General features: G+C 44.5%; 1 protein-coding gene across 8 annotated transcripts in view; it reads right to left on the minus strand.

The window, feature by feature from the left end:
• CYRIB (CYFIP related Rac1 interactor B) overlaps positions 1-23,849 on the minus strand; it is a 100,623-nt gene that overhangs the window by 58,333 nt on the left and 18,441 nt on the right. Inside the window, exon 1 of one of the 8 annotated variants that reach the window (XM_075085831.1) lies at positions 19,392-19,629. The exons of 6 other annotated variants lie outside the window; for them this stretch is intronic. The gene's annotated coding sequence lies outside the window, so the exon portion shown is untranslated. Of the gene's footprint in view, positions 1-19,391; positions 19,630-23,849 lie in introns of those variants that run through there. One more of the 8 variants, XM_075085830.1, reaches the window with a different exon arrangement.

Below are 23,849 nucleotides of genomic sequence, written 5' to 3' on the forward strand. Positions count from 1 at the left end.
TCTCTGGGAAACCTGTGCCAGTGCCTCACCACCCTCACTGTAAAAATTTTTTTCCTTATATCCAGTCTAAATCTACCCTCCTTTAGTGTAAAACGATTACCCTTTGCCCTATCACAACAGGCCCTACTAAAAAGTTTGTCCCAATCTTTCTTATAAGCTCCCTGGCCTTCTCTTCTCCAGGCTGAATAACCCCAACTCTCTCAGCCTGTCCTCGTAGGAGAGGTGCTCCAGCCCTCAGATCATTTTTGTTGCCCTCCTCTGGACCCACTCCAACAGGTCCTTGTCCCTCCTGTGCTGAGGGCTCCAGAGCTGGATGCAGCACTGCAGGTGGGGTCTCAGAGTGGAGCAGAATCACCTCCCTCGCCCTGCTGGCCACGCTGCTTTTGATGCAGCACAGGATAAGGTTGGCTTTCTGGGCTGTGAGTGCACATTGTTGGCTCATGTCCAGCTTTTCATCCACCAGTACCCCAAGTCCTTCTCTGCAGAGCTCCTCTCAGTCCCTTCATCCCCCAGCCTGTATTGACACCAGGGTTTGCCCTGACCCAGGTGCAGGACCTTGCACTTGGCCTTGTTGAACCTCATCAAGTTCACATGGGCCCACTTCTCAAGCTTGTCCAGGTCCCTCTGGATGGCATCTCATCCTTCTGGTGTGTCCGCTGTACCACTCAGCTTGGTGTCATATGCAACACGCTGAAGGTGCACTCGATACCACTGTCCATGTCGAAGATATTAAACAGTACTGGTCCCAACACAGTCCCCTGAGAGACAGCACCCATCACTGATCTCCATCCAGACACTGAGCCATTGACCACTACCCTTTGGATGCAACCATCAAGCCAATTCCTTTTCCACTGAACAGTGCATCCATCAAATTCATCTCTCCAATTTAGAGAGAAGGATGCTGTGGGGGACCATGGAGTCCTCCATTTGCAAACAGCAAGTCTAGCACATCTTTCTGCATTGACTCAGGGTACTTATGACAAGAAGTTATCTTCCACAAACTTCAAGTATTTCCCCAACTTGCTTGTCACAGCAACATGATATCCTCAGTTGATATCTAGGAGGTTGAAATCTCCCATAAGCACAAGAGCTACCAATCCAGAGATTTCTCCTAATTGCCTGCAGAATAACTCCCCAGTGCTAGCATCCTGGCTGGGCGATCAGTAGTAGACACCCACTACATCATCTTTGTTTTCCATTCTGTCAGTCCTCACCCAGAGACTCTCTACCACATTATCGCTAACTGTAAGGGCTGTACAATCAAACCTCTCCCTTACTACAGTGTGACACCTCCACCTCACCTGCCTACCCTTCCTTACAGCCTGTAGCCCTCCATCCCAGCACTCCAGCCCCCACACTCATTCCACCAAGTCTCATTAACACCAATGATATCACAGCTCTGGGAACCACCCAAGGCTTCCAGCCAAAAGCATCCCAAAAGCTGCCTGCAGGGGCAGAGGGCAACCCAGCCCTCCTTAACCCTTTCTCTCCGCACAGGAGCTGGGGAGGCTGTTCGGGGTGGGGCAGAACAGGAAGCCCCTACATTCTCTTCTGGGAGACCCCCAAACAGAAAGCCAGAGACAGCAACCCCAGAGAGTCCTTGGCAGCCAACAGACATAACGGACCATGGTGCTGCCAGCACTGTGGCTCCCACTGCGTAGACCCCGGCCTGCCGCGATGCCCCAGATGCTTCAGCCTTTTGCCCATCCTGAAATCTACCCCCCGAGGTAAGGGCCAACCCCTGCAGCCTGGGGACACTCCTTGGGGCAAGAGCGGAGGTGACTGCCAGCTATCACACCCATTTCTCTTTCAGGCTCAGCTAACCTGTGCTAACTGGGCAGGCAGGAGCAGCCCTTCCCCACAGCCTGGAAACCTTCAGCATTGCTAGCACCGCCTCCCACCCCAGCATTTTTGGGACTGGAGTCCTGTGCCATCCCTTCCCTGGCTGATGCATGCCCAGTAAATACAGTTTACAGAGAATTTCCCAAAAACTTGGGGCCATCTCACCCATGTCACCCCCTATAAGCGAGTCTCCTCCCTGATCTCCAACCCGGTCCTGCCAGCACAGCAGCTCACCTTGTAGGGAGTGCCCCAGCCACAAGCAACCCACATGCCTGGTGCAGAGCTGGGAGACACGGGTCATCAGGGCCAGCTCGGCAGGTGCCCCTGGAAGGTGCCCTGGCCCAGCACGGCTCCCACTCACCTGTGCAGGGCTGCAGATGGTTCATGGAGCTGCTTCTCTGACCTTTGGGTCATCTGCATCCAGTGGATGAGCACTAACCTGCCTCCACTAGCTGCCTCCACACTCAGCCACAGCCCTGCAAGACACCCCCCAGCCTAGGTGGACCCTGGGCAGCAACATCCCCCCAAGCAGTGATGTCCTCAGCCACTGTGCTGCCCCCACATCCAAGCTGTTGGGGACCCAGCAGACGACCTTCCACTGACCAAGGACATGCTACTGGATTGCTCCTTGGTCAGCCAAGACAGTCCCTGCAGGTCCCTGCAGCATCCCTGTGCTTGGGGACCCTGATGGCACTGACAGAGCCATCTCCCCCTGCAACATCGATGCTCTTGCTGCCCTGGAGCTGCTCACCCCCAACTACAGCATCCCGGAGACCTCCAACACAGTCCTGAGCCTCAAGCAATTCCATACTAGTGGGATGGGGCCCCAGGAGTCACAGCGGGATGCTGGGACAGACCTGCCACCGCCCCAGCCCAGCAGGCTAGAAAAGCCGGGGGAAAAGCAGAAGAGCACCTTTCCAAACGCACCCAGCAGGCGCAGGGCTCTCACAGCCAGCACTAGGGTAGGAAGGTGGGATTAAACCCACAGCAGGGATGAGAAGAAGGCATGGGGGGTGGGGGTGTTAGATTATAATGGCTTTCATAACAGCCTGCTCTTGTTTTTTCATGTAGCATGCTAAACTACACATAGGCTATTAACTTCAGGAAAAAGTGAAGCCACGAAAATAGCTACAAGAAGTCCAGTTACACAATATTTTAATACAAACAGGAATCACTATAACTAAAAACCAATCTGAACTACACCTGCTAGCAGAAAAATCCCACTTTCAAGCAGTAAAAAACAACATGTTCAGTTTCCTAGAGACTAGTATCAACAATCCAGTTTTTATAGTATTCTCAGAAAGGGAAGAAAAGCGATACTTGCCCAGAAAAGTAACTGCCCAAGAAGGAAAGCATTATGTTTATGCAGAATTGTACAATTCCATACTGAACAAGACCATCTAACACTGAATAATGTTAAGTGCAGCACTCTGAACACTACAGTAGCTGTTAATCAGCAAGTACATTCTTCCTGACCTTCTCTCCCCCTTTTAGCGCTGTTAGCTTCACACAAACAAGGAGGGAGAACTTGTTTCTTCTCCATTCAGCAGGTTAACCTGTTTCTCCTGCTGTACACGGTAGCAAAAAAGATTCTAACAAAAAAACACGGACTCCACAAAATCTGGACTTGCAGAGCCAGAGATGCTAACTAGCAGACTGATGCAAGTATGCAAGTGATGGGGGGCTGATTAAGAGCCCCACATCAGCAGCTTTACAAAGTCATCTTCCACACAATAGTGATAAACGAATAATCATTCAGCATCTTTAATAACAAAGACTACCACAGGAAGGACATTAGATCCTGATTTAGGACTACTTCAGAAGCAGCTCTCAGAGTACAGGATTTCATATCTAGTGGCCTTTACCAAGATAAGGAGACTAGCTTCTCTCACACTCTATTTTTTTTTTGGGGGGGGGGGGGGGAATCTCACAATCAGTACCACAACCAACACTACAGCAAACTTCAAATACATTGATTTTCAGCACTGGTACAAGAATAAGTACACATTTTCCTATTTTTACAGGAGTCATGAACTCAAGTGTTAAAGCTGAATATTCTCTTTGTAACAGATGCCTTTTTTTCCTGGAATATCTTTTCTTTGCCTTTATATTTGCTAAAATCTGAGAACAAACAAAAGCCCTGAATTGTCTCCTTAAAAGTTAAAGGATCTTGACACAGAACACAGGCTATTTACCCATTACACTCAGATTTAGTGAATGCAGATGGGTTTTTTGACAAGGAATGAACAGCCAAAATGATTCACACCAAATGCTCACACCTAGTCCAACAGCAGGTATTTAGGGAAACATCCTCAGGACCACCTCAAAGGTAGTGCGGAGACCGCCTGAACTAAAAGTTTATGTCTGGACATTTGATAGCTATGCACATCTTCAGCCTCTTCAACCAATATTGACAGCAAGTGCCACAGTCGAGCTACGTACTGTGTGGGGGGAAAAAGAAAATTCCTGATTTATTTCACACTTATTGCCTGACAACTGGGTGCCAACTTCAGGTGCCATGAAGAAAAGTTACTCATTCCCTGTCAGCCTGTGCTATATAATTTATTTCATATACCTTTATCACATTGCCTCTCAATTTCTTTAAAGTCAAGGCCTAAGATGTTTAGGTTAGTATTGTATCTTTATATTCTAAGATTTTTCAATCACCTTAAACATTAGTTTGGTCTATGACCAGATTTTACAGAAAGCAAGCATGTATATTAATTTACTAGCCAAGAAACTAGGTCAACCATTTCCTGAAATCCATGCAGATTCAATCTCTGCAAACAAGCAGAAAAAGGCGACGATAGTATGGTGGGGTGTTTGGTTTTAACCCATCAGCCTTTATGAGAACAAGACTGTTCTGAAGAAGCTTCATGGTATTCCTTTAATCCATTGCTGAAGTGTGGTGTCCTGGATGACTATAGTCAGAGTGGCATCTGAACATATCGTTAATCCGGTATCAAGCCAACAAGGCTGCACCTTTAACAGAGTCCATCTTCTGCTACCTGTTCTCCTCCCATCTCTGCTTTCCTGAAGGTCTCCCCTTCTTCACTTACCCCTATTACTCAAGTTGTAGATTTATCAAGAAGCACAACAGGTCAAGAGTAAACATATGGGGCAGAAGTTCTGGATCAGCCATCAACCACGTGCCTCAATCACACCACAACCTTTCGTTCCTACCCTCCAAGTACTGGGAATTTCCACTCTCCTCAGCTGCAATGAACGCCAGAACTGTTTGTATGGTTGTACAAGCCTCTCCCCTGGCTTAGAGGGACCAGCAGTTGTGTTTTGTGGGGCGGGTGTTGGTTTTGGGGGTTTCTTTGGGTTTGTTGTTGGTAATTTTTTACTTATCATAAAACTACTTCAGTACGCTCTCCATACCCCACTCTGGGGGAAAACCCCCCACCCTTACAGTATTAACCATGAAGAAGGTATCATTCCTGTGTCTATGGGAAGCCCATTCAGCACGTGTTGTATAATAAACTGAATAAATGACAAAGATGTTTGGCTGCTGCATCTTCTATTCCTTAGCTAGCACGCTCTCTTTAGACAAAGAAGTCTGCCATAAAACAAGAAGTTTAATATTGATGCTCGCCACTGGCTTCTAAATTTCTACTGAGCACAAATTCATTTTGGATCAACAGATGACAGGAATCATCATATTCAGACCGATAAATGACAAAATGATTCAAGTATCTATAAAAATACCGAACTAGCAGTATTATCATCCTCCTGTCCACACCTCACTTGTTTGCACACCAGTGTCAGCAAGCCTGAATCCACCATCTCAAACCCCATCTCATACCAACAAGGAGACACAGCATTTTGTTCCCACATCCCAAGAAAGCGGGGGAGGGAAGAACAGGACTTCACACTCCTTTGGATTGAAATTATTTAAATTAGGGGTAAATTGCTTTTTTGTTTTACTTACATGCAAGATGTCATTAACCACAATGTCTTTTTACCTAATGTCAGGAACACTCACATATAGCTGTGCTTTTCTTATTTTCCATGCACAGTACAGCAGTTCTACATTTATTTAGCAACAGTACTCAGCCCGCCAAAGGTTTGCTCTAAGTTCAGAACAGGAGAACAGCCTACATTTCATGTTTCCTTCCTTCTGCAAGGTTGAGTCACATCCTTAGGTCCCCTTTTAGAAAGCTAACAAACCATGTTAGAAATAAAAACCTTTAATGGATCAGCCTTGCATTCAGGAGAATGTACAGCACTGACACATGCCACAGTTCAATTCTTTGGCTCATTTTCTACAGTGACACAGACAGGACAACTGCACACTTTTTTACTGTTAGAAGCAAAATCTGGTGCTCTTCATAGCCAGACAACTTCAAAGGATTTCAGAGATAAATGAAAGGCCTTACCATTTATAAGGAGTGAATTAGTGCAAACAAATTCCTTGAAATTACTGTATTAGAAAAGAAAAACCAACAACAAAAACCCCTCGCATACAGGAGAAAGCAGAAAGTTCAACCACCTTTAAAGACAATGCCTTTCTAAAGGGCAAGTTCAGCATAAAATTAAGACCTGTATTTGTTTCCTTTGGCCTCTCCAGCACTTCAAACAAAATAAAGCTTTTATTCTATTATATTTTAAGCCATGACTGCCAGTAGAAGAAACAGTTCTTGCCTTACTTCCTCTGCTGTACCAACACAAACACCACTGGGTTAACATGGTTAAGTCCCCTGGTTGCAACTACCACAACCCCACAAGCTAGCAGTTTGAAATCTGGACCAGTTTCTCAAGTCTGTTTTAAACAACCCAACCAGTACACAGGCCAGGGCAAGCAAAACTTAAAACAAGTAAGTTGAAGGTTTAGACAGCTGCTTCTATTTATGCAAGGTATTACTACAGTTCATTTCATCACACTGAAGTTGATAGACCTCTTCAAATCATCTTCATTACACACTTGTATATCCAGAACAATTAAGCTATTGGGATTACAGCACCTCAGTCAGCAAAGACAATGAAATAACATCCCGGATCTGCTGGAAAGTTGTTTTTGTCAGTTGTTTCAACTGCATACTCCATCTATCAGACACTGAAACAAACGGTTACTCACATATCACCTGGTATTTAATATTGTGTGTTTAAATATGTATTTTTATATTGATATATTATGAATAGTGTGTTTATATGTATTACACATTAGATTATGCATTATTACCCACGCTTTCCAGTGAGTCAGATGCTGGACAATGAGGCAAATACAAACGAAGTAATCTCCTTATAAATACAGTAAGCAGACAGAACTGATCCCCTGGTTACCAGGCAAATACACTGGACAATACATTTCCACCCTTTCTGCTCTGGATGGGCTACAGGCCCTGATATACTGTGCCAACCTTGATATGAACCGTAGTCTTCTATAAACACAGGTACAGATAAAACTAATAGACTTAAGTCAATTGTAAGAATGTGCAAGTCTCATTAAACCTGGGACAGTTCAGGGCTGCAGCTTTCAGAAATATTTTCCAGAACAGTTTCTCTGAAGTCTAGTAGCTATTAAAACATCAGTGCAGTGTATTTAGAAAACATGACTATATGATTTCTATTTAAAGACTAAATCAGTGCCATTCTGGAAGGTATACAGAGTCAACTATTTGGTACAGGTGCTACAAAGTAGGAACTAGTCACTAAGTTTCTGGGCTGAGGATGAGGCTGCTGTGTCAGAGAAAAACTTCCCCCAAAGGTTTTCTTTTCATCCTTAACACACAAAACTAGGGGAGGAGGAGGGGAACCCACCCATTTAAGAAAAGATCACCTTTTTCAAACTTGTTCAAGACAAACTACAAAAGCCTAGCCAGATTTTCAGAATTACTCCCATATAACTAAAGAAATGTTTGCCATTATAAAGTCTCAGGCAATAACAGACACTGACAAATGAGAGTTGCATCTTTCAAGAGGTATTATCTGCACCCTATGATAAACACTGCTCATCCTAATTAATGAAAAAAATAGGAGATGCTGAATTTACTTCTTCAGTATCAAATGATACTGGAAAAGGTTGAAGCATTGACCCCAAAGATCAGTTTCACTGCAAAAGTGAAAATTTTATCCTTTTCTTCCCTAAGTTCTCTTTTGGAAAGGATACAAGTAGTGCTCTTGGCTCTTCACAAAGAATAAAGGTTTGCTTCTGAACTATAAACCTTACTCAGACCCAAAAGGAGAATTTGTCAGAAAACCATACTACTACAGGCACACAGTCTGCCCCAATTACAAGTACTGAGAAACCCTGAGAACCACAGCATAAAGGGGGAAAAAGGAAAAAAAAACAAAAACAAAAACCACAAACACTATGTCCCCATTCAACAAGCTGTCCCTGATTCCAAAGCAGAGTATAAACAAAACCTGTCTGGACTTCTGGCCCGACTGGCCCTGCATTCAGAGCTGAAAAACAGACCCTAAACCTGCTCTAGTGAGGAGAAAAGTTCAAAGACAAAATTCAAACCATTTCCATTTCAGGCAATCCTAGCCTCAACTTTGTGGAGATGATTAAAAGCGCTAATGATGCTAAATGAAGGAAGCACTAAGATAACAACCAGAGTTATTCTGCTGCTGAATTAGATGCTACCAGCAGCAGTTACCATAAACATTTTGTTTTTACGAGTATTCAGGGGAGAACAAAGCAGAGAAAAGTATGGTTGGTCAAAGCAAAAGAAAACACAAAGAATGTTATCTATGTCAGATATTTCCTGAAAGTACAAGCAAGAGCTTTCTACATAAATGCCAAATAAAAGAGGATTAGAAAGGACAGAGCAGTAAGAGTGAAACTGTCTGATCAGAAATAAACCAAGAGCATGAACCCTACCTTCCAGTTACTTCTATTACAGCGTTCACAGCCAGGACACAGCCTTCGCGTTTCCGTTACAAGCCTATCCTGTAATAGCAGCCTCAGCAATTTATGAAGCAGAGCACAGCTGACAGTAGTAAGGAAGAGATGATATTACACACAATAACCGGTTGATAGGAGAAAACATACTTCTATGAGGTGCCCTCCTTTGGTGAAGGGCAGCAGATGAAGCATCGAAACCCATACTCTGTGACCTCCTAAGGCAAGGAGAAAAAAAAGAATACTTTAAATCAAACAAAAAACTACACAAGAGAATCAAAATGTACTTTGAAGAATTAGGGTATTTATAAAACACTAAGATGACTATTCAGACATATCTAACAAGGCTTTCACTCATTGTCTTCAATTTTTTTCTTTTCTGAACTTCCAAAAATGAGTTGCAAGACTAGCTCAAATTGAGATTGAACACCATCCTTGAAAAAGATACACTTAGGTACCAACATCAAACAGCTTATTTGTCTTATGATTATGTTATAAAGGAATACCTTGAACTGTTAAATCAAATCTGTGCTTGTTTACAACACATGATAAAAATGAAACACCCAGTGCTTTTGACGAAAACAGCATTTTGCCAGGACTAAAGTAAATCTATTTAGTTGGGTTTTTCTAACACTTTGATTCAGAACCAGGAAATAGGCCAATTCTAAGTGCAAAACATGTGCTTTTCGTTTTAAAGCAAGCATTTGGCTTTCAAATTATTTTTTTAACATTCAAAAATGCTAATACCGAAGATGCCATGTTCTCTGTGGAAGTTTAAGCTAAACAAATTACTTGAAGTTAGTAAGTGATTTTTAGTTCTTTTTCTGAATCTACTGCACATACATCAGCAACTCAAAGTTAAGCAGCACTGAATCATTCTGGCAGCGCTGTAAAGCCAACACATTGTGAAAACTGAACTATATTGTACTTGGTATTTTTTATTTCCTGACAACTGTCAGCAGCACATAGCGTGCCCTGATGAGTGAGTGTATGCATGCTTGTCCCCTGGCAGAGAGGATCTGTCCTCAACAGATGGAACAAGAGCATAAGCAAAGCCTATATCACGGGTATACCAAAATAGAGGCTTGAAAATCACTTAAGTATTTTAAAATATTGGGTTCCACATCAACTCAAACTCACTTGGGATACAAACTGCCCTACTTGAGTACTGTATTGAGATAATATAGCTAACTCTACTGAACAGTATGTGGGAGCATGCATGTTTTTATAGGTACATACACACACATATAAATCTATACACACAGAATAACTATAAGATGAGAACTGTATCACTACATTGCGTTCCCATCCTCTGGAGACAGATGGGTGTTGGTTTGTTGGGTTTTTGGTTCTCCCCCCCCTTTTAAACAAAGTTTTATCATGACTGTACTTCCTTTTCTTTCCAAGTGCTGCTACTCCCAGCTGTCTCCTGACTCACCCACACGTAGCTATGCTTCAGCATGTTGCACTTCATATTCTTTTGTGAAGTGTCACTACAATTCTTACCTGAACTGAAGATCCTTAAAATTGCATAAATCCACCCACAGGAGTAAGGCTGGGCAGAGCTGACAGATCACGTAACTAAGCACACAAAAAGCCTACTTAAGTCCAGAAAACAGCACCCGAGGCTCTCGCTGTTTAAACCCTTTGTTTATGCGCCCTTTTCCACATGAAAGTGCCTCGAGTTTGAACACTAATGTTTGTCACATAACCAATATCACATCAGAAGCCAGCTGTGCTTCTAAGAAACCCAGAATACAGATTGACTTTTCAAATCAAAAGCACTCCTGTGATCATTCCCCTCCTTAACAGGGGAGAAAAATCTCTTACCTTAAGAACCAAAAAGAGATTTGCCATCAATAAATGCAAACCTTTCAAGAGAAAGCAAGCTTCCACCAAATTTAATCTACAGCAAAAGTGTTCCTACTCCTGCTAGCTGCAAAGCTGATCAGCCAAATATTAACTGAACGTAAGCCAACACAGTAGGCCTGGCAAGAAAAGGCAAAAAACCACAACTCCATCAGCAGAGGCTGCTGTTCTTTTCTTTACCCAGGAGTAAAGATTTTTTGTTTTTAAAAATACTATACACTTTTCTAACCAGGATAAGCCTCATTCATAGTATTTCTCCTAAAAAAAGGAGTCTCCCATGAAAAGCTTTGAGCGATGAGATAGTAAGAGGATTCAAAAAAACCCAAAAAGCCCTCAAAAACACCCAATAGGGTAGCAAAGGTTTTTTACCCTTTTTTCTAATGACAGAAGAAACAGCAGCTTTATACTTCTTATATTGGTTGATATGGTTTCTCTTCTAAGGAGAAACTTGAGAAGCCACAAGGCTCTACAAAACAGAAAGAGCTTATGGTTCCTCCTCCCAGTGGCTAGAGTAGGACAGAACTATGTCAAATTGAACAGCTAAGCAACATGGACGATTGAAGGACTCCCAACTGAAAAATGAAAACCAGCTCGTTCCTCCTTCCTTCACCATAAAGGAGAGAAAGGAATTCATGGCCCACAACTCTTAATAAAGCTGTACCACCACTTTGACCTTTTGTAACATTTGAACACTAAAATAAGTGTCCTTTTACAACACGTGGCAGTTTGGCCCTTTAAGTTTGGCCCTAAAGCTGTGTGAATGCAGTACAGCTAAGGAATGCATCAATACCAAAAGTTTGTGGGAGTTACTAACACCAGAGTACAAGTTCTTGAGAGTCACACAATGCCAGAATTAATCCTTCCTAATTTCTCTGAACAAGCAACATATTTATACAAGAAGAAACTAGAAATAACATTCCCTTTTTGACAAAATGAAATGGTCATGTTCTGCTGCTGTGATAAACAAATGACCTCGAGCGCTGCTGTGTTCTCCACTTTGGTTATGGTAGCTACATGTCCAAAGAGACTATAAACAAACAAGCAACAACTGTGAAGTCAGCATATAGTATTAAAACGGAATCATAGCAAGAGAAAAGCAGCAAGTTCAATGGGGATGTGGCTGCAATATGTAAAGTAGTCTAAAAAGTCTCAGGTTCCAGTCATTTCTAACCATGCAAAACTAGCTCAACTTCTCTTCTCTGTGCCTTTGCTCCTCGTGTAAAATAGGAAGCAAACCACTTCCTCATCTCACTAGACCGTTCTGACAATAAGTAACTGTACAGAAAGCAGTAGCAGACTATCCAAGAGGAGATTAATTGCGTCTCTGGAGCAATCTAGAAAAAGCACGGTACAGTAATAAGCAACAAAGATGAACTATTGAGCACTTTTTCGCTAAATTAGCATGAGCCACTTCATCCTGAGGATAAAACAAGGGCCCTAATGGAAGAAATGGCATAAAATTATGTCTTCAAGACTGCTTTCTTTCTACAGTTTCTTTACTTTTGAGCACTGCTTCGCAGCCTAACAGAAAAGACCAAGTATAAACTCTTAAGTAGGAGATAAGCCTGGACAGTTCATCCTCTTTGCTACATGGCACATCACCAGAATCAGAACCATCTGCTCATGACACCAATTTCTACCACTTAAAAGATACACATTAAGCTAAGGTGGTGAAGACATGACGGCTACTAACAGCAATGGACAAAACTCAGTACATTTTACTTCACTGTAGTCCTTTCCTTACAGTTTTTCTGACTCTGCTTTTACTATCAAGTTCCTCATCCAACAGACCTATCTGCTTTCTTTACACAATCCCAGCTTCTACTCTTACTTCTCCTGTCCAGCCTCTTCCCCATCAGCTCTCTCTTCTGTATTTTCTTTGTCCAGCAAGTCCCCATTTCCCGTGATGTCCCAAAATGCTGGGTGAGAGGCAGCATCATTCCCACACACTCCCTCAGCACCTGACCAGTACTCTCCATGCAGCCAACAAGCTCCCAGCTCAACCTCTCCACTAGTTTTTGAAAAACTTGTCCCCAACTCAGTCCCAGATTCCAATTAATACTATTCCCTGCTTCCAGCTCAAAGTAAACTGCTCCTCCTCCTAGTTAATTGCCAACACTTCTCACCCCAGCTGTCACCTCAATCCAAACCTGTTTCTTCTCCCATGCTACCTTGCTGGATACACATTTATTAGGGCATGGTCTTCATAGGACTGTAGCGGGGTCAGATTGAGGCCCATTCTGCACTAGGGACAGGGAGAGGAGCAAAGCAAGAGGCATAAGCCCTGCAAAAACACTCTGCTGTAAAGCTGAGACACACCAGAGCTATTTGAAGAGCTGTCAAAAAATTTTAAGACTGCAGTTACAACATCTGTTCCCAAGCCTCACTTTTGGCAGCTACTGAAGTTGCTTGACTGAAATTCCTTTGAAAACCTGACACAATATTAACATCAGTATCATACAACGTTATTTGCTCGAAATATTAGGTCTTAATAGTCTCCTACACTGCCTTTTACTAGACTCTACTGCCAGTCCCACCTACAGTAAGTTCTACACTGGGACATGATTCTACCTTGTGTTTATTAAGAAGCCATAGTTACAGAAAAATGGATAGTTTCTCCATACCAAGTTTGAACATTGCTAAAACCAGAAACTTCAGAAAAGATAAGAAAACAACTTGGGTTTTGTTAGGCTAGTTGAAAGCTCTTGTAAGATTATCCTCCAAACTTCAGCTAGGAGATATCAACTAGGTCATGTTATTCTGATACCACTGCTAAGAAATTTATTCATCTCTGAACTCTGAGATGCAACGGTACGAACAGTTAAAGCAAAGTACTATTTTAGTGTTCAGGAGAACATGACTTTAGCCAGTTGCACATGGGATCATCTTCTACAAGCACCCAGAGCAAAAAATTTCAAAACTATCACTACAATTCATTTGCCTGTTCAGCTGTCAAATCCACATCTCCCCACATAAGACTTCTACACACAAGCAGGAAATCTAAACTCTAAATCAATTAACTACTATCCATAAGCAATCCTTACATAACGCTCTGCCTTGTCCATATGATCTTCATTATATAAAAGGTCAGCAATTTTATCTTTGAGATGAAGCCTCGAAGTCTAGTGGTTACATATTTCACTTCCACATTAAGAAGGAACAGTTTCAAGTAACTGTATGTCTCAGCACATAAAAGGTGTAAATAGAACAAGAAGTAGTGAACTGGCTTTTCATGCCCAGAATGCACTTTGTCTGAGAGTTTTCACTTTCAGGGTCACTAAACAAAGATTTTGTTTTAAAAAAAATAAGAGCTATGAATCTTTCTTATGAATTCTTACAGACTTTTTTCCTCCAGACCAGCAGTGCTAGAATTCAGAAAACTAATTTTTTTTTCCCCGGTAGAAAGGTCAAACTGATTTGTACATCAGAAACCAAAACAAACACCTCTGTTGTCCAACACAAAAAGACAAGACTTTCCCTTTCCCTGTGAGGATGTTTCCCTCAAGACTGCTGTAATAAAAAGGAGAAGCAGCCATCACCCAGTGCCACACCTGACTGGAAGAATACGCAATGAGATCCAACTTTTGAAGTTATACCTCTGCTAGAGCCACTAGTCACAAAAACAGGGCTTTCCAGTCAGCTAATTTACAACTAGGGCCCCTAGGAACTCATCTGTTACCTTGTATAGTACACCAGAAAAAGTTACTCATGCTAACACTCCATTTAATTTAATCATCTAGTACTGAAGGAAAATGAGAATTGCCTCATGGCTGAATTCAAGAGTCTTTTGAACTACGCCAGTTTAGAATTTGCTCACAGAACAGCCTCCTGCTACCGGGGGACAGTTAAGCCCCATAGTCTGAAGTAAAAAGTGCTTTTAAAAATGTATCTAGGGCAGCGTTCCGCTGCACTTTCTTACATATAAAGCGATTACCGGTACAGAACATTTTTTTTGCCTGGTAGTCACCGATTCAGGTAAAGCATTTACTGATGGGAATCAGCCTTCCAGACAAACATATTAACTGCCTACAGGATCAAGCTTTAGGTTTTGGTGTGGGTGGCAGACAGAAGGCCTGTTTTGCAAGGCATGCTATTTTCGTTAGCTCCTGCCACACCAAACAGAATGCACTCAATCTCACAAATTAAGCTGTCCCAGACCCAATTATGCTCTTTGCACGGGGACCACCTGAGAATCCCAAGCACTGTAGATACGAGCCAGAATATCAGCCAAACACTTAGTAAACAAGACCACAAACCACAGAGCGTTTCCACTAAACAGGAGTAAAAGAATAAAAATAAATCCTCCCATACAAACATTATTAGAGAAAGCTAGTTTTATAGACTTGAAGATTGTGCAGATGTACAACCTCTTTGTTTCAGAGATATTTAGTCCCCAGTTTTTCCTACGGTCCCACAACGATTCCATGTAGGAGGAAAGAAATGCTGGGTTTGGTCAGTCATACATCATTCCCCAAACACAATACTAAAACTTTGGGTTAGTGCTAGTAAGGCAAACAGCAATCTTTCCCGATTATACACAAATCGGCCCATACTTGTCTAGGTACTAGAAAAGTAACACTTTCCAGGTGCTGAAAAAATAGCATTAAAGAGCACTCAAAAATAGTAAGTCTGGTACCAAAAGTCCTTTTACAAATCAATTTCATGGCCAGTATTAATATTTCCAGAGATAACCAGAAATAAATTACATATTTCACCAAGACCACCTGATTCAGTTGCAGCGGTAAATGAAGACGGTAGCATAGCTACATGATAAAGGCCTTAACAACAGGTGGGAGTTCGTAAGCCACATACACACACACTGAGCAGGATGCTGTGACCCTTTACCTCACATCTATGACTCTTAGAACTGCCTTGAAATTCAAACTATCATGAGTGAAAGGCAAAAGAATGCTCCATTTTCCCTGCACCTTTCAATACGCTCTGTCTGTAACTAGTTTCACTATTCCCACGGCAAAGGTATTCTGTGTGCATCAGGCATTCATGTGACAGAGAAGACAAAATGCCATTTCTAAAAAGGAGAATGCAATTAAAACCACAGGAGATGGGGAACACAGGAGAAAGTGCTGTAACTAAAAATACTTCCAGCTTTACCTAGTCAGTTCTAAAACTGCTCGTTGTTTGTTGCTGGTTTCTGTTAGGCTCTGCTGTTTATAGAACTACAACACACATACCTCCAGTAAGCACTGGAACTGCAGATGTAGAACAGCGCCTATAAAAGAGAGCGTATTACTCTCAGCAAATCTTAGACAGTTTGAAGCATTCTGCCAGCTGCAGCAGCCAACTTGTGGCGCTCGAGAGAACATTCCTGAACCAGAGAAGGGGGGAAACTGAGGTGCATTTATAAGAGGTCCTGAAATTAAAGGCAATCAAATAAGCCCCTGTGTTCATACACATGAAGAGGAAAGCAGACTTCTCCACTTTGCGTATTTAGAGGTGTTAAATTTTCCACAATCACAAGGAAGAAAATATTAATACTCTTAAGTAAAGGTTATGTATCCATAGATTAATATTAAATGAAGACTTACAGGGATGCAAGAGGACATCCATTTATTCATAAGTGGTCTTGATACATGCAAATGCATGGAAATAGAAAAGGTGCATACAACTGGCCATCATTTACAGCTGGAAAATACTTTGAAATAAATCTTACTCTGCCTAATTGATGCAGTTATTTCAGGTGCCACACTAGTAAGTAGTGCCAATGCTTCTTCACATTCCCCAGCACTTAACTCCTTCCAATCCAACCACAGCTTCCTTCATATGCCCAGTCCCCTTGTGCTCATCACCTCTGAAGCTACACTGATGGACTTGGAGGGATTCAGGTGGGCCAAAGCGACCAGAGGGGTGGCTCTCTGCATCCCGGTACTACGCACAGGAGCCGGCACCAACATACACACCTTGTGTGGATCCAGCACAGGCATTCATGTGGGCTGCGTACCTCGCCTCTAGCACGTTTGCCTGACAGTTGATAGTCCAAGAGATGCAATTTGACAACACTCAAAATATTTCAGCTTTGAAGATATATTTTCAAACATTTTTATGATAAGTCTCATAAAATTGTTTTAAAACCAACTGCAGGGTAGTTAACATTACCCTAAGAGACAGGAGTCATTCTTCTCAACATAAGCCCATCTACACAAATGACTGAAACTCTCAGTGTAATTACAAAAGAGCAAGCTTTTAAGGAAGGACAGGCAAAGGCAATAGCCTTGATTTACACTAGCAACATTATTTCTTAAAAGAAACACAACAAAAACCAAAAACAAACACACAAACCTGACTGCTTAAAAGCCAAACATGACTTCTTGCACATAAGCTTTAATTTTGCCTCTCTCTACTATGGGGTATGCATAGTTCATCTATTGCCCCAGCTGGCAGGCAATAACAAAAAAAAAAAGGGTACTGCAGGCAGTCTGTGTGTCTGTATTCCCCTATATACACAGCAAGGGGGGGGGGAATGGCATTTACTTTTACCATGCTTCAGCAGCTTCAGAAATCTGCAGTGGCTCCTGCATGTACTTTTCCAAATGACAAAGCCAATTTCTGTTACTGTATTAGTCAATAATTCAGCAGTCAGCAATGCTAATATTCCCCACCCTTATGTGCCTCTTTACAGTATTAATTCCAGGTGTCCAGTAAGCACCATTAGAAGTCTGGTGACAGGCACCTTGAATTAAGTTCCCCACATAACTGTCCCTAAACAATTTTAGCTATTGCATTCAATTAATTTGAAAAATAACTACTCTGCTAGGATACATAACTACTAAAAGACACGATAAAAAAAAGTTTCCTTTTTCTCTTTATCCAGACATTAAGAACCCCACAAAACTCAAACAAGGGGACAGGACAGTCACGCGCGCAAGAGCAGAACCAGCTAACACCACATTTCCACAATCAGCGAGATTCCCGCAGGAGAGGTCTCACGTGAAGCAGCAGAGCATTTCAGAAGACAATCTCCTCAATAATCCGTCACCTCAGGCGGCCCAGCTAAACTGCACACAATGAAGAAAATCTAGAGCACCTGACGACAAATGGATGTCGTGTAACAGACAGGACCAAATTCTTTCCTTACTTTCATGTAACCGTGGTGCCTCTTGACAGGGTTATTTTAACAGAGATTCTGGGATCACTTCTTTCTACAGCTGCTACTCTCTGGCAGCTAATAGACACAGTAAGAAATATGACAGTTTGACTTGGATAAAAAGCTATCTACTCTTCTACTGAAAGCTTCTGTTTCAACAACAGAATGGCCTCTGTACACCAAAAAACATTTCTACTTCATGGAACAGCAATATCTTATTCACGTGGTTTAGCATTTTACTGTTAAACCTGCCTCATAGAAGTGAAGATGTTTTGCAAAGCAATGCACCTTGCTGGGCAAAAATTTGTCAGGTGGAACCTTCTAAGTTCGAATTCACATTCTAACCTCGACGTTAGCCTGAGGTTACTAACTGCTAAATGCCTCCTGTCCAACACCCCTATCTGCCACAATCTACTACAGAAAATGCTTATTAATTTAAAGGTTTATTTAATGTCCAAGCAGTCAGAGCCCAAAGAAAACTTTGCATCAGTGCTGGGGGGGTGGGGGCGGGGGGTACAACAGACTTGGCAGTTTTTAACAACAGAAACTGTAATAAGGAAGAACACAGATTATTAGATCAACCCAGAAAATGTTTCACTGGTTTGAGGATTAACATACATGCTAACCAACACTTGTATCTCCCTACTACATTATCAGAAATTCAGAATGACAGGTTTTAAATGTTAGTAAGACTCCACTATCACAGCAGAGAGACAGCTGTCATAGTGCTGCTGACATTTGGATCCAGGACACTGATGCAACGGAATAGAAAAAGAAAAACCCTTCAAGAACCTTCATAACACACAGTCTCCTGATTTCTTTGGTATCTGAAACGTTTCTGTGAAGAAACGTGTATTTTATTACCACGTAAGATGCAACACCAGACTAAAAAGTAACAAAACAGAACGGAGTTACACGTGTCCTCGTTCTCAAATCGCACAGGAAAGAATTAAAATCCAATTAAAACTTGATTTTATCAGCTATTTAATGAATAGATTAGAAACAACACCCTCCCGCTGCAGCTTCTGAATTCACCTTCGCTCCACCTGGCATTCCAGCCCCAGCACCACAGCTACGGCACGCAGACCTGCAGGATACACCCTGCATTTGCAACGATTCCTGCGTTCCGCCGAACCCGCTGCACGCTGTAGCTACGGCCTGAAAGGCGGCAGCCGTCCCTTCAGGAGATGTGTGTCCCCCCCGCGCTGGGCACCGACGCCGTCCCTCGGAGCCCCCCGAGCCCCTGTCCCCCGCCGCGCCCGCAGGGAGCCACCGCCCGCACCGGCCCCGGGGCGCGGAGCGGCCCCGCCGCCTCCGGCCGCCGCCGTGAGGAAAAGGAGCCCGGCCGGGAGCGGGGCGCCCGGCGGCGGGGCTGGGCGCGGGTACCGGCCGCCAGCGCGGTTCTCCCCGGCGAGGGAGGCGGCGGCCGCCGCTTCCCCCGCGCCCCGCGACGGGAGGCCCCGGCGGGCGAGCAGCTCCTCCGCGCCCCGGGGACGCGGGACGGGGAAGACGGAGGCGCGGGGAAGTTGCGGGGGGCTGCGGGGAGGCGGGCTCGGCCCGGGGAGGGAGAGCAACAGATGGAAGCCGGGGCGGCGGAGCCCCGGCCCCTCAGGGGCGGGCCAGGCCCCGGCGGGAACCGGGCGGGGGGTGGGGAGGGTCGCCGGGTCTGAGGAGAACGCGGGGGCTGAAGCGAGGCGGCCCACCCGCCCCCCGCGCCCTGGCACTCACCGAGCCACCCCGCCGACGGGAGCCGGAGCCGCCGCCTGCCCCGCCGTGCCGAGGGCAGCGAGAGCAGCGGCGCGGCCGGAGCCCCGCGCAGGGGAGGGCGCGGATGGCGACGGCGCCGGAGCCGCCCGCGCCGGGGGGAGGGGGGAGAGGGGGAGGGGGAGCCCTGAGCACGGCACCGCGGGGGACCGGCCGTGCGGGCGGGCGTGCGATGACCCGGATGTACCGGCGGGGAGGTGGGGTGGGGGGGGCGGCCAGCAGGTGACTGCGCAAGCGCGCCAGGCTGCCAGTGCACTGCGCATGCACCTGCTTCGACTCCGAGTGTCTCGGCAGGGGCGGGGGAGCGAAACAGAGGCGGGCGGGCAGCCGAGACGGCGAGTGGGTCACTCTTCTTAAAGGGGCCGCCGCGCACTCCGGCTCCGGGGCGGCCTGGGGAGGGGGGCAGCCATCTTCCCGCAGTTCTTGGGCTGAGATCCACGCCGCCTCCCGAGCCTCCAACAACAACTCATCAAAGCTACTTAACGCTCGGGATAGTTGCTTAAGCCAGTTTTGCCATTTTGATATTTTTTTTTAAGGCCTGACTCAGGGATTTTAAATATTTGCTGTTGGCAAAGCCACGCTGGGAAAGAAATAAGGCTCCTTCTGTGCAAAAAGCAGGGTTGCTGACAAAGTCGTGCATAAATTTCTTCCCAGGTGGATTGCGTTGTAAGATCTATGCAAAAAAAAAAGTGGGAAGTTGCATCCCTCGGCGAGCTCTGCGGAAGCAGAACATCGCCCTGCTCTCATGGCCGGTGCCGTACTGCTCCCCATCTCCCCTAAAATGTAACAGATATACAAAATGTGTTTAGAAACACAAAAATATATTTTAAGGGCATTTCATGGACTTTCCACATACACATCCTATCGATTAAGGCTTCACCTCTTCCTTGGCTGCATCACAACTCAGATGTTGGTGTCGTTGCACCGGCATGTCGCACACCCTGACCTACTTCTGGTACGGATGAACTTGCCGAAGCAGAGGGATAGCACAAATAACCTGGTTTGAGGCTTTAGTAAAATTACACACAGACACACAGAGAAATAAAAATAAAAAGCTCTGCCTGGTTTGTTTTTTTTTAGAGTAACCTCGAATCCAGACAACAATTTTCAAAATTTTCCCATGAATTCCCATCTGGCCTTCACACCGAACGGTTCTGCCGAAGCCGAGGGACGGCTTGCACCGCCATCGGCGCGGCTGCGCGAGCAGCGGGTCGGAGACTGAGCGGGACAGCCGGGCAGTGGTGCATGGATACGGCCAAGACCAAACTCCTTGCAGCCTCAAAGAGTAGAGCATTATCACTGGCAAAGGTGATTATTCAATCTGAAAGAGGCAAACCAACCACCTGAAAGCCTAAGCGCCTCTGCTACTTTCTCTTCAGAAGCCAAGTACCAGTTTGATCACTGCCAAATACTAGTGAATACCAAGTTCCCCCAAACCCACGCTGAGAAAGAACAAAAATGGAAAAGACCTCAGAGTTTTATTTATCTGTCAACATATTTCTCTTCTTATTATTTTCATACCTGTATATCTGTTGACTTAAAACTGATAAACTTAGTTCCTCTCATCACGTGGTAGGATTCAAGATATATGCATTCACTACACGAATAGCTTTAAAGTATTCTCGGAGAAGGAATATCCTGAGATACAAAGGAAGCCATTCGTGAGTAGAGTTCAGCTGCAAAACCTGCTTGATGAACTCAGAGGAAATCACTGCACTTCAGTTTCGGTCCCTGGATAACATTCAGGCAAGAGCAGGGCTGGTACGCCATGTACCTGTCTGCTGCCTTCACCTAAGGAGGGAAAGGAGATTGCTCAGGCAAGCGTTGGAGGCGCTGGGAGGTCAGTGTGGATTGGAGCAAAGAGGGGAGATGTCCAAGAAGATACAACATGAGATTTTCACAGACACAGCTTATGGGCAGAACGGCAGAAGAAGAGAAGTCCCAGTTCTGCTTGTGCTGGATTTGCATAAGTGGGTAGGCTAAACTAAGTGCTTGACATGGCTTTTCACTTCTGCTGCAGAAAAAGTTTTCTGCAACTAGTGGATACAAATCTTGGAACTGTCGATCAATGCACCCTGCTTCCTGAGATGACAGCAGGTCACTACCACACCTCCTTCTTCTCTGAAGGCCAAGACCATTGCAAGTCTGTGTACCAGGCAGGAAGCGATCCAGATCCCGCTGAACTGAACTGAAGGGAAGCAGAATTATGCTCTGAGTTTACACAGGACTCGTGACCATGTGGGCGTAACACAGACCTGGGGCTTGTTGAACATGAGCCACCAGCGTGCCCTGGCAGCCAAGAGGGCCAGCCATGCCCTGGGGGGCATCAGGCCCTGCGCTGCAGCCGGGCGAGGGAGGGGATTGTCCCGCTCTGCTCCGCGCTGGGGCAGCCTCACCCTGAGCACTGTGGGCAGTTTGGGGTGCCACAGTGCATTAAGGATATAAAGCTACTAGAGAGTGTCCAGGGGAGGGCCACGGAGTTGGTGAAGGGTTTAGGGGGGGAAGCCATATGAGGAGGAGCTGAAGTCCCTTGGTTTGTTCAGCCTGGAGAAGAGGAAACTGAGGGCAGACCTCATCGCCGTCTGCAGTTTCCTCCCAAGGGGAGGAGGAGGGGCAGGCGCTGATCTCTTTGGTCACCAATGGCAGGACCCGAGGGAATGGCAGGAAGATGTGCCAGGGGAGGGTTAGGTTGGATCTTAGGAAAAGGTTCTTCCCTAGAGGGCGGTGGAGCACTGGAACAGGCTCCCAGGGAGGCAGTCATGGCACCAGCCTGGCAATATTCAAAAAGCACTTGGACAAGGCCTCAGAGACATGGTGTGAATTTGGGGTTGTCCTGTGCAGGGACAGGAGTTGGACTCAATGATCCTTGTGGGTCCCTTCCAACTCAGCACATTCTATGATTCTATGATGCTATGGCTCTCACCTCCCATACTACAGAACTTTGTCCTGTTACACAGAGCTGAGGAAACTATACAACCAATGAATGATTTCTGATGCTCATAACATTATAAACCGCTTGGGGCTTGGCAGGGTGGGGTGAGACAAGGGAAATTTCCTAATGAAACCATAAGCAGGTGTATAATAATATTTACTGTTTAGGGCTCTCCAAAATTGTCAAGGTACCCTTGATTTGGATCATCTTTCAGAAGTACAAGTAAGAATGCCCAGACCCTGAGCACCACCAGTGCTTTAGCAGCAGCTGTGTACTAAGACATCCACATCCCACATAATAACTGAAGCATAAAAAATTATTGAACACCCTGGAAAATGTTGCACGACTGAGAAACCCACCAATTTTCTATTAGGTCTGCCTTCACTTTTAATTTCTTAATTGCTTCTTCTGAACAGAAAAGTATTTTACCAGGTTATTACTGTGATAAATATAAAAAAACAAAATTAGAGGTTATATTTGCCAGCCAGTATCGTAAAATAAAGGAGTGGTAACAGAACATAACTGTTCTTATGCTGCTAAATGCCTGCAGATTGTTTTGTTAGTAGGAGTATTGCTGCCAGGTAGGTATAGCTGACACTTAGGAAGGAAAACAGGTCAGAGCATTTTCAGACAGCAAAGATTATTAAGCTCCAAATGTGCTATTGGATGTGTATGTACTGTATACATGTGCATATATACCAGTGACAAAAGATGACTTTATTTTATATATAGATGGCCAGACAGGTAAATAAAACCACAGAAGCAAACCCGCCCTTTGGTGCCACGCACAGTTAGAATACTTTGGCTACTTTTAAGCTTAATGGTAGCCTAGGGGAGAAAGTCAAAAGGAGAAAAGGGAGTCATCCTCAGCCTCTCCCATTTGTACTCAGCAGGGACAATAGGGCGCAGTCTGCTGACAACAGCCATGTTTGTCTTGGGGGGAGGACACACTAACTTTTCCATTACATGGATGAAAATAGAAAGTAAGCATCCTATGCCCAAAGATTTTTTTTTTTATATTTTTAAAGAGAGGAGAGGTCTTACAGCAAAATGTCAAGAACAGAAAAGAGAGGCAGCTCTGCAGAGATCCCGTGTTATACTGTTGTGGTTCATAGCACCTTTCAGTTCGGATAAAGCTAAGATCAGGTTCTGGCCTCCCCCTTGCAGATTTCTCCACCTTCTCAAGCGCATGGCTAGTAGGCGAGGGATTGCAGAAGCAGTCACATTCACACTACAGTGTCCTTTAGGGCTTTAATTTTGCATAGTACAAATCCTCTGATATAAATGTAGCTCTTCAGAAATATAAACAGTTGCAACAAAATATGAATGGTCTACATAAATTTTGAAAAGCGCAGACAAAACAAAAAGCCAAGGTCAAATCAGTGGATGCTTACAAGGATGCCTGAAGTGCTTCCAGATACTGTAATGCCAAACAATTACAATGCTTTATACTTGCATGGAGACAGGCACTCGCAATCTCAGAATGCCTT

Source organism: Phalacrocorax aristotelis, chromosome 2, assembly GCF_949628215.1.
Source record: "Phalacrocorax aristotelis chromosome 2, bGulAri2.1, whole genome shotgun sequence".
Classification (NCBI taxonomy): domain Eukaryota; kingdom Metazoa; phylum Chordata; class Aves; order Suliformes; family Phalacrocoracidae; genus Phalacrocorax; species Phalacrocorax aristotelis.